Raw genomic sequence first — 16,478 nt, 5'->3', positions numbered from 1 at the left:
TTCACCAGTGCTTCACTGACTACCTGTGGACCCATCATAGACATTGATCTTTTAGGTAAAATAGAGTAAAAATAAGCTAGTAGAAAAAGAAATGGAATAAAATATACGATCTACAAAATATGAGCCCCAAGTTTTATCATTAGATTGAATAGACATAAAATTACTCTGACAAATTTCTGTAAAAGTTTCTAAGAGCTTCCAGTCAGTTTCTAGACCTATCTCAGATTATTAACAACCAATTCGTAGACCAGCACTTGCCCGTGGTCCATATTTTGTGGAGCACTGTTCTTAGCTTAAATAGAACCTAAAACTTTGTTCCCATGTTAGTGCCCCTTTCTGTCTTCATTATTCCTGTCCTTGCTTGTCCTTTTACTATGCTCTTTTATTCTTTATTTAAAAGTAGATTGAACATAATAATTGTGAGCTGTTAAGGTAAGAGACACAGTACAGGTACAGATGTATGTCTGTTTTTGAGTTTAATAAAATGAATATGCAAAATCAAAAATGACATGTACCTATATGTGTACATTAATACATGGTCTATTGGATTTTAAGACTCTACACCATTGTTTCTTGGAAATGTGATTCAAAGAGTACTTGTGTCAGAATTAGCTGAGGTAACTGTTTAAAAATGCAGACTTTAGGGGGCAGAGCAAGATGGTGGAATAGAAGCCTCCACTGATTGTCCTCACCACAGTAACACCAAATTGGATGACTCTCCACACACGAAAAAACACCTTCATAAGAAGCAAAAATTGGGTGAACAATCACAGTATCTGGTTTTAATTTCATATCACTGAAAGAGGCACTGAAGAGGGTAGGAGAGAGAGTTTTTCATTGCCGACACCACATCCTCCCATCCTCTAGCAGCAGCGAGTGGCACAGAGAGAGAATCTATGTGCTTGGCGGGGGGAGAATGCAGCGTTGTGGGACTTTGCATTGAAATGCAGTGCTGCATTGTCACAGCAGAAAGCAGCACTAGGCAGAACCTAGCTGGCACCCACAGAGGGAGCATTTAGACCAGCCCTAGCCAGAGGGGAATCACTCATTCTAGCAGTCAGAACCTGAATCCCAGCAAGTCTCACCACCATGGGTTAAATCGCTCTGGGGTCATAAATAAACATTAAAGGCAGTCTAGGCCACAAGGACTGCAGTTACTGGGCAAGTCCTGGTGCTGTGCTGGGCGTGGAGCCAGTAGACTTTGGGGGCATGTGACCTAGTGAGATACCAGCTGGGGTAGCCAGGGGAGTGCTTGTGCCATCCCTCTCCCACCCCCAGGAAGCACAGCTCATGGTTCCAAAAGAGACCCCTGCATTCCACTTGAGGAGAAGAGAGAAAAGAAGAAAGAGGACTTTGTCTTGCAAGTTGGATACCAGCTCAGCCATAGTAGGATAGAACACCAGACAGAGTCTTGAGGCCTCCCTTCCAGGCCCTAGCTCCTGGATGACATTTTAGACACACCCTGGGCCAGAAAGGAACTCACTTCCTTGAAGGGAAGGACTCAGACCTGTCAGGATTCATCACCTGCTGACTAAAGAGCCCTTGGGCCCTAAATAATCAGCAGCAGTACCCAGGTAGTACTCACCATGGGCCTTGGTGAGACTCAAAGTCATGCTGGCTTCAGGTATGACCCAGCAGATTCCCAGCTGTGGCAGCTAAGAGGAGGGACTCCTTCTGCTTGAGAAAAGGAGAGGGAAGAGTAAGGGGACTTTGTCTTACTGCTTAGGTACAAGCTTGACCACAATGGGTGAGGACAGTACTCACTGGTGTCCTCAGTTCTAGGTCTTGGCTTTTAGATGGCATTTCTGGACCTACCCTGGGCTAGAGGGGAGCCCACTGCTCTAAAGGAAGAGTTCCAGGCCTGGCATCATTCACTGCAAGCTGACTGAAGAGCTTTGTAAGCCTTGACTGAATATCAGCAGTAGCCAGGCAGTGCTTACCATGGACCTAGGGCAGTAGTGGCCATAGGGAGAAATGCCTCTGTTTGTGGAAAGATGAGGGCAGAGTGAAAGGACTTTGTCTTGTGGCTTGGGTGCCAGCTCAGCTGCAGTGGAATGGAACATCAAGTAGATTCCTAAGGTTTCCTACTCTAGGCCCTGGTTTCTAGATGGCATCTTTAGGCCTGCCCAGGACTGGGGGGATTTTGCCACCCTGAAGGAAAATACACAAGCTTGGCTGGCTTTGTTTTGTGCTTATTGTAGAGCCCTAGGCCCTTGAGTGAACAGAGGTGGTAGCCAGGCAGTGGTTAACATGTGCCTTGGATGAGACCCAGTGCTGTGCTGGCTTCAGGTCTGACCCAGTGCAGTCCCAGTGGTAGTGATAACAGGAGTCTGTGTGTCATTCCTCTCTTAAGTTCAGAGAGCTCATCAGAGACACACACACACACACACACACAGAGAGAGAGAGAGGGAGAGAGAGAGAGAGAGAGAGAGACTCCATTTGTTTAGGAGGAGTAAGGGAAGAGAACAAGAGTTTCTACCAGGTAATCCACGGAATTCTTCTAGATCTTATCCAAGACTACCAAGGTGGTACCTATAGGAGTCTGCAAGAGTCACACTGTTACTAGGCTTGGTATGCCCTGTAATGAAGATGTGGCTGCAGTGACCAAAAACTTAAGATCACAACACCCAAGTCACTTAAATATCTGGAATACCTTCAAAGAAAGACAGGTACAAACAAGCCCAGACTCAAAGACTACAATAAATACCTAACTCTTCAATGCCCAGACCCTGAAGAACATTCACAAGCATCAAGACCACCCAGGAAAATATGACCTCACCAAAAGAACTAAATAAGACACCAGTGACCAATCCTGGAGAGGCAGAGATTTGTGATCAGTCAGACAGAGAATTCAAAGTGACTGTTTTGAGGAAACTAAAAGAAATTCAAGTAAACAAAGAGAAGGAATTTTGAATCCTATCAGGTAAGTTAAACAAAGAGCTTGAAATAACTAAAAAGAGTCAAGCAGAAACTCTGGAGTTGGAAATGCAACTGACATACTGAAGAATGCCTCGGAAACTCTTAGCAGCAGAATTGATCAAGCAGAAGAAAGAATTAGCTTGAAGACAGGCTATTTGAAAATACACAGTCAGAGGAGACAAAAAAGAATAAAAAAGAATGAAGCAGGCCTACAAGATCTAGAAAACAGCCTCAAAAGGGCAAATCTAAGTTACTGGCCTTATTCAGGAGGTAGAGAGAGATAGTGGTAGAAAGTTTATTCAAAAGGATAATAACAGAAAACCTCCCAAACCTAGAGAAAGATATCAGTATTCAAATACAAGAAGGTTATAGAACACCAAGTAGATTTAACTAAAACAAGACTACCTCAAGACATTTAATAGTGGAACTTTCAAAGGTCAAGGATAAAGAAAGGATGCTAAAAGCAGCAGGAGAAAAGAACATACAATGAACTTCCAATATATCTAGCAGCAGAGAAATACACATCAAAACTACAATGAGATATCGTCTCACCCCAGTTAAAATGGCTTTTAAAATGCTGGCGAAGATATGAAGAAATGGGAACCCTTGTACACCTTGGCAGGAATGTACACTAGTGCAACCACCATGGAAAACAGTTTGGAGGTTCCTAAAAAGTGAACATCGAACTAACATATGATCCAGCAATTACACTGCTAGGTATATATGCAAAAAAAAGGAAATAAGTATGTCAAAGAGATATCTGCACTGTTTGCTGCAGCACTGTTTACAATAGCCAAGATTTGGAAGCAACCTATGTTTATATCAACAGATGAATGGAAAAAGAAAATGTGATATATATATATATGTATCATATACACACACACATATATTCACACACACACACACACACACACACACACACACACACACAATGGAGTACTATTCGGCCATGAAAAATAATGAGATCCTGTCATTTGTGACAACATGGATGAAACTGGAGGTCATTATGTTAACTGAAATAAACCAGAGGCAGAAAGACACACTTCACATGTTGTCACTTATTTGCGGGAGCTAAAAATGAAAACAATTGAACTCATGAAGACAGAGAATAGAATGACGGTTCCCAGAGGCTGGGAAGGGTAGTGGGTTGCGGGGGAAGTGCAGATAGTTTATGTGTACAAAAATATGGTTAGATAGAATGAATAAGATCTAGCATTTGATAGCACAGCAGGGTGACAACAGTCAACAATAATTTATTGTACATTTAAAAGTAACTAAGAGTATAACTGAATTATTTTTAACACAAAGAAAGGATAAATGCTTGAGGTGATGAATACCCCATTTACCCTGATGTGATTATTATGCATTGTATGCATGTATCAAAATATCTCATGTACCATGTAAATATATGCACCTACCATGTACCCACAAAAATTAAAAATTAAAAAATGCAGACTCCTAAGACCCATCCTATACCTACTGAATCACAATTTCTGTGGTTTGCTCTATGGAGTCTGAATTTTAAACATGAGTCCCAGATGATTCTAAGACACAGTAAAATTTAAGAACTCTTTCAGCATGTGGGAATCTGTGTGATATGTTTAATTCTGAATCATACACTATGATGGTAAAGTATAAATGCCAATTTTGTTCACTAATGTGAATCTGTTAGAGTCTCTGAATGTGTTATTTCAGGAGAGCATCTCCAGGGTATATTATTGTGTTCATTGCTATATGCAAAGCATTATTGGAAAAGGGTAATGTTCCCATTTTACAGACAGAAACAACATAAATATACAGGTAAAGTAATTTTACATCCTTCTCTACTAAGTAGTTTCATCTTAATTGAAGATTTTTGCATGCTTAAAACTTATTCTTAAATTCTCCCTGGTTTATAATAATATAATTTAATTTGGAATGAAAAATAACATAGCTGAAGAACCCATTAACTGTGCATTTAAAGAGTTATAAATTGAATTAGAGAAGAGGGGTTGCATTTAAACCCCTTAATATTTCACTTGGAAACATACGTGTTTCCATTAATATGGAGTTAATGGAATGTTAACACGAAGTTCACCATTAAGGAAAAATATAATACTCATAGATATTAATATGAAATTCTCCCATGAGGAAAAATATTACATCCTAAGAGCTTCAAGACATATGCCAGTCAAATAAAGCAGATACTACTATAGCTGGGTCTTTAATTCTGTGGTGGAAGTAGGTGAAGGGAAAAGAACTACATTTATTCTAATTGGTGTATAGCTTTCAGAGTTTTTGGCACATTACATCTGCTTGTGGGTATTGATCTGTTAAACATAGATAACTGAGGGTCATTTATTTTTGTGTATGGAAGTAATGGATCACAATGCTGATATTTTGGCTTAAATGAACATTCCTAGAGGGATTTCCTTGTCCCCCTAAGATGAGGAAATCAGTCCTTTGGGTATTTTCTTCTCTTCCAAAACATATTGATAATTTCCCAGATAAAACTGAACAACCCTGAGAAAGTAACAAGTCCTTAATTACTTTTACTAAACTCATCATACCACATAGATTTCTCCTGAAATTGTGCAGGGTTCTGGGAAATCTCCCTCTGCACCTTTCAGCCTTGCTGTGGTGTTCTTTTGGTCAAGTTATTGGAATTCTCTGAGCTCCGTTTCCTCATCTAGGGGCTGAGGACACTTCTCAGAATTACTGTGAGAATTCTTTCAGTGGATGATTCTTAATTACTGAGCGTAATTCTTGACATTCAGTAAATGGTAGGTAGTTATTGTTGGGGGGAAGCTGTAGAAGAGTGGCAAAAGTATGGGTAAGCTTTGATGTCATACAGACCCAAGATTTGAAATCCAGCTAGTTTCTAGCTATGTGATCTTCTGTGAACAAGTCATTCAGTCTATCCCCTAGTTTTCTTAATTTATGACATAGGGATTGTTACTCTGGTTACTCTGAGGATTAAGTGAGTGTGTGTACACGCTTATAGGGCCTAGCATGTATTCAGTTATTATAACATAACAAATAATAGTCATGATCGTTTTTAGTGAATTTAATGGCCTACTTTCTAAGCCAGATTTGAAAATACATGTATTTTGTACACATATATCAACTTGGGTTTAGATTTGAGATCCTACCCTTGATATTTTAGCAGCTACCTCACTTCTGTACATATTTTCAAAAAGCTCTCTGATTTATACACAGAATGATGTGTATTCCCATTGAAAGATTTTGGGAATCTGAAAATAGAGTGACAACGGGACAAGCATTCCTCTGGCTGCTTTAGGAACACAGGGTTGGAAGAAGAAGTCTCCAATAAAAATTAAGGAGCTAGGCAGACACGTGCTGTGAGGCTGCAGTAATGTATATGAGTGATGTCAGCCTCAGAGGCACGCAAAATGCAAAACACAAAGGAAATTCATAATGGGATTTTCAGGAAAAAGGTTGTTCCTTCCTGATGTGCTAACCTTGATTCTAGTTTGTGTTTTTGTACCAGCATAAAGATAGGTGGAGGAGGCACTGCTGAATTTTTCCATTGCCAATTTGTGTTGTAATCTAAGGACTATGTCTTTGCTCTTCCCTGCTTTACTCTCAATAAATATTCTGCAAGCTTTGGAAAATGAGCTACTTTAGTTAAATGATGTCTTTAATTGTGTATAATTAATCCATTCAGCATCCATAAATCACATTTCTACCCATGGACATCCTTGCTAGATCAGTAGCTTTGAATGTTGGAAACTGTAATAATCAGTTGGGCTTGCAGTAGGAGATCTGATAGAAATGGGAAAGATGATTGGGGGATAATTTCCATTCCTTCATTCTTAAGCTCCCCTTTCTCTCCTTTACATCAATTCTTGAAATTTCTAGATGCTGTTCTCCTTCACCAGCCTCATCCCTTCAGAGCGTGGTTCATATGCCAATGCCTTGAGTGAGCTTTCTCTTTTTCTCCTGACCACATCGTGTTGACGGCCCATCCATACTCTGAGGATGTTTTCTTTTTCCTTTGTAAGTGTGTGTCATAATTGTAATTAAAGAATTCATTTTATATTTATTTAATGTTTTACTCTCTAAAATATAAGCTCTGTGAAGGCAAGGGCTATGTTTATTTTGTTCATAGCTACCTTCCAGTGCCTAGCACCATATGATATCATAGTAAGTAAAAACATAAGAGTGTTTTGTTGATAAAAAGTTGTTACTAATGTGCTTCCCCTTTTTATTTGTTGCTGTTGGTTTTGCTCGACTTTCACCACAACGGGGTGTGGTTTGGAGAAAGGAAAGCATATGTGAATTTATGATACTCTGGATATACCTTCTCAATATAATCATTTACTATGATTTTAAAGTAGTACTGGCTAAATTACTTGTGCTTAAAAAATTACCATCCCAATGAAAGAATACATGTGTGATGGCTTGAAATCGAAGCTCCAACATTCATCAACCACTGTTGCCCTGCCTTTTAGTTTCTTTCTTGGTTAGCCGGGAAATCTAATTCCATTTATGATAGTGTCTTATGCTGGGGGGAAGTAGGTTTTCTCCATATAGAAAAATAGATTGTCACATGTAGGCATTGGTAATACAAGGGTGATCCAGAACCTAGAGTGCAGGTAAAGTGTTGTATGTACCAAATGTTATGGTATTTGGAAGGCAAAGAATCATGGCTTGCAGGACCAGAGTGGTAGGAGCAGCAGGTGGGATTCAGAGACCAGGGAGTGAGTGATAGTAACGGCTGCACCATAAGCAGTGTGGGTGAGTCTCTCTTCTACCCAACGGAGAGTCTGTTGGGCCATAACTAGAAAGTAGTCAAGAGCTCAAGATTACATACTCTATCCCTGCCTGGGGATAAAAACAGAGAGGCTTACGTTGTTAAGAAGTCTATTTGTTGTACATAGGCTATAGCCAACTTTGATGCCAAAAAGAGGAAATATATTTATTCTTTCTGGATTTCTTATTCTTTCTTTTTCTCCTTTATTTTTCTTTTTTAGAGACAGGATCTCACTCTATTGCTCAGACTGATTTGCACTGGCAGGATCGTAGCTCACTGTAGCCTCGAACTCCTGGGCTCAAGCGCTTCTCCCACCTCAGCCTCCTGAGTAGCTGGGACTACAGGTGCATTCCACCATGCTGAGCTAGGTTAAAAAAAAGTTTTTGTAGAGATGGTGTCTCACCATGATCTTGAACTCCTGGCCTCATGCGACCCTCCTACTTTGGCCTCCCAAAGTGCTTGGATTGTGGGCGTGAGCCATGGTTCCTGGCCTGGATTTATTTTTCTTATCTCCCAATGGTGACTGAGCCCACTGTGGACCCATTGGCCACCTAAGTTAGTGAGGTTGCTGGTGTTTTCAAGAGTGTTATTTGAGGAAGGTAGAGTATCTTAAAAGAGCTCGGGTTTAAGTGTCTTTCAGATGAGACTTCAAATCCTGGCTGTTATCACTTGTTCTTGGTGAGCCTCAGTTTTATCATCTGTAACATGGGCCTAATGACACTACTGACCTTATTCTTATAGCACAGTGGCACTCATTTGATACTATTTTAAAAGTATCTCCTATGTGTCCCTGGCACATAGTTGCCATTCTGAACATACTTGCTATTATTGTTGTTTGCTAGGATGCTGGAAAGTCATAGTGATTTGTTCTAAAACTGGGCTGGGTTTACATGTCCAGAAGAGGCCTGGACAGGGTGATGGTGATCCTGGAGTGCCTGGCTTGCTATGTTCACTCATCCAATTCCAGAATCAGCCCAAAGCTCTGTGGCCCTTCGAAGTTTCAGGGCAAACTGTGTCTGGGTTAAGGGAATAATAGAGAGGTAATTGCAGCCATCAAATGTAGTGTACAGCTTAAATCTAGTTTGCATCTTTTCACAGCAAATGTACTTGACATGTAAGACCATTTTGTCTAGTTTTCCTGGAGGTTTGCTGAAGAGAGATGGTCTTATAGCCTTTGATTACATTAAACCAGCACTTTGTAATTGCAACTGCTGACCCAGGTGGGCTAACAGCTTCAGAAAGCCCCTTTCTCCATTAAAGAATGATGGATCTGAACTGGGGATTTCCCTACCCCAACTCTTTCCAGTATAAGACAAGAGCATTAGCTAGATTGATGATTGTATCTATTTTCACATTAAAAGTCAGATTTGAAAATAACTTCTGAATTGATAACTGCATGTTTGGATTTTCGTTAAAGCTATAATACATTTGAAAAATCTTTAGTCCATTTTCACAGTTTGAAATCACAAGTCCACAAATTTCACTCTGGATTAGTTAAAATACTGTAAGCCCATTTCAGTAACCTAAGTGAATGCTATGTCTGATTTATGGTAATGGTAAGTTGGAGTTCTCAGGTAGTGACCACTGTATTCTGAGTAAATCAAATAGCAAGCTCCCCTTTCTGTGATTGCAGTCAGCTTGTCTGACATCAGCCCAGTCTGTGTGTGTGTGTGTGTGTGTGTATACACATAACTCATTCTTTGGAATTCTCCCATGGAAAAGCAAAGGAAGGAAGCTGAGGGGAGGATGGGGCGATTGCATCCTGTACCCTTTACAGGGGTGTGGCCACGACTGCCTCGGCCGAAGGGACGTGATACATTTTTTTTCACTTAGGGTGCCTGGACAGTGATAAGTCTTGATGAAAGGCAGGAGTGACTTTTATTGTCATTCGTACTGGACAGGAGCCTCTTGCTAGAGACCTGCCGGAATCCTATCTAGTATTTCATTTCTAGAACTTTGGGGGAAGAGGAAGAGAAGCAGGAGCGTCCGTGAAGTGGACCTGCAGAGCTTTCAAAGCCACCTTAGAACTCCAGACCTGCCTTGACCTCAGTTTAGCTCTGGCTGCTTCTATGAATGAAACTGCCACATGGGTTGGCCAGGTGTATGATTTTAAGGAGAATGCCATGTTTCTTCTTGCTGCTCCCTAAGTCTCATTTGAATGATGGATTTTAAAACCTTTGGGATTATATGAGGTAAGATACTGGAAAGTGCTGTGGAAGGAATTCCACTGTCACCTGATTTCCTTGTCCAGCTGTTTGGGATTTACAGTTTTCTCTGCCTTACACTTTGAAAAGCTCTTAAATGTGGTCCCCTCCCAGCTGGATGAGGGACAGTTATTAACAAACTATGCGGCACATTTATCACTTGATAACTGGATATAAGAGATCAGTGCTGAGATTAAAGCATGCAAAACTTTTACATATAAATAGACAGTCACCTCATTGTGAATTTTTAGGGTCCTGCTTGTTTTAAATGGATTGTGATGTTACTGTAATGTTAAGTACAGGTTCTACCTACAAGAAAATGCTTTGGAAAATTGCCTTAGGTTGAGTCTAACTAGATTTCATGGCAGGTTATCTGTCCCTGGAATAATCATGGTTTTTGACAAATTTTAAAGTTCTTCTCTCAGGGAGTGTGACGTGAAAACAGATTTACTTTTAAGGTAAATTTCATATGGGCAAGTATTCATAGACATCCATATTCTAGAGACTGTTGATTGAATGACAGTCTTAGAACAAAACTTTAACTTGAGAATAAAACCGTGGTTTTTATATATTATCTTGTGGCAACTGTGGCAAACTGACCCAGTTTTCTATAGACCTCTAAAATTTGCAAGCAGAAAATTTACTTTAATTATTTAAAAACTGAAACAACTCCAGGGCAAAATTTTAGTTTTATCCTAATCCCTTACAAGTTAGTTTTATACAGTGAAATTTTTTACTTTTTGGCTATTAAATGCCAATCAGTGATTCTCAAGAGGGGTGGTGATGTTAATTTTTATTGCCATGTAGGGTGCAACTGGTATTTAGTGCCTGAGAGCCAAGGATGCTAATGTTTCTGCAATGTATTGAATAGACTCTCACAAAGAATTACTCACTAGAATGCCTGTAGTGCCCTCACTGAGCACAGTTTAGTGAAAAGTATGTTGATGATTTAGTAAAGACTTACATAAGCAGTCATCTCTGGAAAGGTAACTGATCTGATAAAGCAGTTTTGGGGAGGGACCCACAGGGAGCAGTCACTTCGTAACATTGTTCTTTAGGATCAGGAGCAATGAATGTTTCAGAAATACTGCTCCCACTGCTTCTTTTGTTTTTTGTTTTTTGTTTTTTTTTTTTTTTACTTCTGTTTTAGGTGCAGGGGTACATATGCAGGTTTGTTATGTAGGTAAACTTGTTCACAGGGGTTTGTTGCACAGATTATTTTGTCACTCAGGTACTAAGCCTACTACCCAATAATTTTATTTGTGTCCATGAGTTCTCATCTTTTAGCTCCCACTTATAAGTGAGAATGTGCAGTATTTGGTTTTCTGTTCCTGTGTTAGTTTGCTAAGAATAATGGCCTCCAGCTCCATCCATTGCTCCTGCAAAATACATGATCTCTTTCTTTTTTATGGCTGCATAGTATCCCATGGTGTATATATACTACATTTTCTTTATCCCATTTGTCATTGATGGGCATTTAGGTTGATTCCATGTCTTTGCTATTGTGGATAGTGCTGCAGTGAACATACGCAGGCATGTGCCATTATGATAGAATGATTTGTATTGTTTTGAGCATATACCCAGTAATGGAATTGCTGGGTTGAATGGCAGTTCTGTTTTTTAGCTCTTTGGGGGATTGCCACACTGCTTTGTGTGTGTGTGTGTGTTTTTTTTTTTTTTTTTTTTTTTTTTTTTTAGAGACAGGTGTTTTGTTTTTCTAAGACAACCAGAGCGGGTACAAAAGAACCAGCGACTAGGCAAGGGGTAGGAGCAAAACTGCAAGTTTATTTTGGTCACCTAGCTTCAAGGGAAGAAGGTGGGTAGGGAGAGGTCTGTTGGCCCCCACCCCCCCCCCCCGACAAAAGGGGCCCCCAGAGTCACCCGACAGCTCGGTCGGACGGAGTTCCAACAGTTCCGACCGCAGTGAGGAATCAACCGCAGTGTGGGAAGCTGGGAGTCCGCGCGTTGCGATCCTCCGGAGCGGGTTTTCTAGGATGAGTGGGAGGGCGATAGGCGGGGGCGACGGGGTGTCCGGGGGGCGTTCCGCAGGTGCGACCAGAAGTAAATCTTTGTCTCTATCCAGATTGACAATCACCTGGCGCAATGCCTAGTGTTCTGCACCTTCCCGGGTCGCTGGCTGGATTTTCGCGCGCGGAAAAGTTGGGGGGATGAAGAACCCGGAAGTGCGCCATCTTGCCCCTGGCCGTTCATCCCAAACAACAGCGTCTCTGGACAGGGTCTCTGTTGCCCAGGCTGGAGTGCAGTGGCATGATCATAGCTCACTGTAGTCTGGAATTCCTGGGCTTAGGCAATCCTCCTGCCTCAGCATCCTGAGTAGCTAGAACTGCTGGTGTGTGACACCATGCCCAGCTAATTGTAAAAAATTGTTTGTAGAGACAGGGTTTGCTGTGTTGCCCAGGCTAGTCTCTAACTCATAGCATCAAGCAATCCTCCTATCTTGGCCTCCCAATGTGCTGGTATTACAGGCATGAGCCACTGCCCCCAGCCATTCCCACATGCTTCTAACTAATATTTTAAGGATGAGATTAGATGAGCTCCAACAAGTATTTGGTTCAGTTCAATAAGAGTAACTTCCTTCTTTAAATAAAGTTAACTGTTAGAGTTCCTCATCCATATTATATGAACTCATTGAAATCAAAGGAATAATTTACTCCTAACCAAAGGATGCTTTTGTACTGAATATTATATTTCATAATGATTATATATTTCTTTGAATTTTCAGCCTTAGGTGCAATGTAAAAGTAACATCCTACAGGTTCTAGAGTTTCCTAAACTTCACCTACTATTAAAAGAGATTATCTTTGAGTGCAAGCTTAATGTATGCATTTTGTTTGTTTGTTTGTTTAAGATGGAATCTCGCTCTGTTGCCAGGCTGGAGTGCAGTGGCACCATCTTGGCTCACTGCAACCTCTGCCTCCCAGGTTCAAGCGATTCTCCTGCCTCAGCCTCCTGAGTAGCTAGGACTACAGGCACCTGCCACCACTCCCAGCTAATTTTTGTATTTTTAGTAGAGACGAGGTTTCACCATGTTAGCCAGGGTGGTCTTGAGCTCCTGACCTCATGATCCGCCTGCCTTGGCCTCGCAAAGTGCTGGGATTACAGGCATGAGCCACTGTGCCTGGACTGCATGGTATGTTTTAAATAATTAGAGGAAAGAAAGGAGGATCTGTAATCAAACTGCTATTATCATTCCTGGTAACTCTTTACACACATAGTGACAAGGTAGAGATTCTCAAGTTGAACACTGTATTCAAGATCCTGGTTTCATTGTGTAGGGAGATGAGGGCATCTCCATCTGGTTCCTTATCAAGCCAGGCCTAAAGCTCATTGACAGAATTTTAAGCTTTGAGTGACCTTCCATTCAAGAACTAGGCAGCATTGAGATACTACGTGTGAGATACTGTGCTATGCTCTTAGTGGCATAGTTTACAATCACCGTACAGTAAGGACTTCACCCGTGCTGCTTGTTCTTTCAGCATCTGTGGATTAAGAAAGCAGAGTTTCAAGAAACGTAAATGAGCATGCTTTTGTTTTAATTTATGCATATTTATGAGAAATTAGAATAAAATAAATTTTAAAAGTAAAAGCTAAGGAAATGAAGTTGGTGAATTGTGCTTTTGAGTACTCAAATGAAAACATAACTCCCTTTAAAAGAAGGAATAAATAGGGTTTCTTTTTTTTTTTGAGACAGTCTTGCTCTGTCGCCCATGCTGGAGTGCAGTGGCGCAATCTCAGCTCACTGCAACCTCCGCCTCCTGGGTTCAAGGGAGATTCAAACAATTTTCCCACCTCAGCCTCCCAAGTAGCTGGGATTATAGGCACCTGCCACCATGCCCAGCTAATTTTTTGTATTTTTAGTAGATACAGGGTTTCACCATGTATCTACATGGTCAGGCTGGTCTTGAACTCCTGACCTCAAGTGATCCACCTGCCTCAGCCTCCCAAAGTTCTGGGATTACAGGTGTGAGCCACCATGCCTGGCCCGAAATAGGTTTTTAAAACTCGTATGTTTAGCTCCTGATATATGCCAGGTTCACATACTATACTCGTGTACTCCTCACAGCTTTCTGACCTGAAGTATGATTACTGTCATTTTATAGATTAAAAAAAAAACAGAGGCTATGCAGCTTTCAAGACTTGCCCAAGGTCATAAATCCAGCGAATGGGAGAAATGGAATTTAAACCCAAATCAGCTGTTACCTAGCAGTGGCAGCCTGGCAACATCAGTATCAAGTAATGTGTTATTCTCATTGCACCTGTAATGTGTGATGTATACATAGAAGAGGAAAACATACTTTTGTTGGTGTATTAGTCCATTCCACACTGCTATAAAGAACTTCCCTGAGACTGGATAATTTATAAAGGAAAGAGGTTTAATTGACTCACAGTCCACATGGCTGGGGAGGCCTCAGGAAACTTACAATCAGGGCGGAAGGTGAAGGCGAAGCAAACACCTTCTTCACAAGGTGGCAGGAGAGAGAAGCTAGCAAAAGCAGGGAAAACTGCCTTACAAAACTGTCAGATCTCATGAGAACTCACTAGCTATCACAAGAACAGCATGGAGGAAACCACTCCCATGATCCAATGACCTCCCTCCCTCGACATGTGGGGATTACAAGTCCTTCCCTTGACACATGGGGATTACAATTTGAGGTAGGATTTGGGTGGGGACACAGAGCCAAACTTTGTTGGTAAATAAAGGTTTATGTAGACTGAACACCAGTGGTATAGTAAACATATTGCATTAAGGGTTTCACTGAGCTACGAAGTGATGGAGAATCAGAGCTTTATATTTTGACTGATTAAAGTTGAGTGTGGGGAAAATTAGACTTTCAGGAGTTGTTTGAATAAAGAGAGGGAGGAGAAGAGCATGGTGGAGGTAGACAGTGAAATTACAGGATGGTGTTTGACTTGGAGAGAGCTTAGAGGCGGATGAGTGCCCTCCTGCCCCCACGACTGAGCATTGTTGAACTGAAGAATGTGAGATTGGGTCACAGCCTTTTGCACTAAGGTGGATATTTGTATCAGCTGTAGCTCTATCTGCACAGGTAGGATGGAGATGGAGGAGAGTCATGTCCAGGTTATGGCTCCCATGCTTGGTGGTTGGCCTGGGCATGAAGCATTGTGCATCATCCTCTCTTGCCCTTCTACAGTCTGTTCTGCACACAGCAGCCAGAATTATCATTATCATTATTTAATGCAGATCATGTCACTTCCCTGCTTTAAATCCTTCAGTGACTTTCCATTATCCTCAGAGTATGGTTTAGACAGACAGTAAGGTGTGCTGTTGAGGAGCATGGTCACCGGAGCAGGACTGAGTTCACTCTGTACATACAGTAATTCCCCCTTATCCATGGGGGATACGTTTCAAGACCCCCAGTGGATAGCTGAACCTGCGGATAGTGCTGAACCATACCATACACTCTTTTTCCCTATACATATATCCCTATGATAAAGTTTACTTTATCAATTAGGCACAGTAAGAGATAAACAATAACTAATAACAAAATAGAACAATTATAACAATGTATTATAGCAAAAGTTATGTGAATGTGGTCTCTCTCAAAATAGCTTATGATTGTGATCTCTTTCTCTCAGAATATCTTACTGTACTGTACTCACCCTTCTTCTTCTTCTTGTGATGATGTGAGATGACAAAATGCCTGCGTGATGAGATGCCATGACAGCTGATCTGATAATTGAGATGGCTACTGAGTGACTGACAAGCAGGGAGCATCTACAGCATGGACCTGCTGGACAGAGAGATGATTTACATCCGGGCAGGATGGAAGGGACAATGCAAAATTTCATCACACTACTCAGAATGTGCACAGTCTAAAACTTATGAGTTGTTTGTTTCTGGAATTTTCCATTTAATATTTTTAGACTAGGGTTAACCTTGGGTAACGGAAATTGCAGAAAGTGAAACTATGGGTAAGAGGGGACTGCCGTACCAGCTTTATCATCCTAGACAAATTTCTTAACCTCTCCCTGTTTTACTTTCCTCATTGTTAAAAATTTTATAGATAATAGTTCCTACCCTAAAGGGTTGTTAGAGGTTTTTTTTTCTTTTTGTATTTTTTAGTAGAGATGGGGTTTCGCCATGCTAGCCAGGATGGTCTCGATCTCCTGACCTTGTGATCCACCCGTCTCAGCCTCCCAAAGTGCTGGGATTACAGGCTTGAGCCACTGCACCCGGCCTGGAGGTTTAAATGAGTGAATAAAAGTAAAAGCTGGAACAGCACTGGCACACAGTAAGCTCTAGAGAGTGTTATTGTTATTATTACAGTCTAGAAGCTGGCCCCTCCCTGTCTGTTTCTCTCATCTCTTCTTCTCCCAGTCTCTGCCTCATTCATGCTGCTCTGGCTGCATCACTTGGATGTTCCTTGGAACATGGTAGGCTTGCTTCTGTTTCAGGGCTTTTACATTTTTGGGTTATGCCTTTTCCCAAAATCTCCCTGTGGTTCAGTCCCCTGCTTCATTCAGGTTCCTGCTCAAATGCTTCCCTGACCAACCTATGTAAAATTGTACTCTCCTACCAACCTCTCTCCACCCCATACCCAAGCTCTCTTTCTTTA

The 16,478-nt window shown here is 41.2% G+C and overlaps 1 protein-coding gene across 3 annotated transcripts in view; it reads left to right on the top strand.

Moving 5' to 3' along the window:
• Positions 1–16,478, top strand: part of HECW2 (HECT, C2 and WW domain containing E3 ubiquitin protein ligase 2) — a 404,117-nt gene that overhangs the window by 221,625 nt on the left and 166,014 nt on the right. Inside the window, exon 1 of one of the 3 annotated variants that reach the window (XM_017869299.1) lies at positions 9,500–9,867. The exons of the other annotated variants lie outside the window; for them this stretch is intronic. The gene's annotated coding sequence lies outside the window, so the exon portion shown is untranslated. Of the gene's footprint in view, positions 1–9,499; positions 9,868–16,478 lie in introns of those variants that run through there. 3 annotated transcript variants of the gene reach the window in all.

Source organism: Rhinopithecus bieti, unplaced genomic scaffold (assembly GCF_001698545.2).
Source record: "Rhinopithecus bieti isolate Rb0 unplaced genomic scaffold, ASM169854v2 scaffold_2572, whole genome shotgun sequence".
NCBI classification, from domain to species: domain Eukaryota; kingdom Metazoa; phylum Chordata; class Mammalia; order Primates; family Cercopithecidae; genus Rhinopithecus; species Rhinopithecus bieti.
The sequence above is the reverse complement of the archived record's forward strand: the minus strand, read 5'-3'. Positions and strand labels throughout refer to the sequence as shown.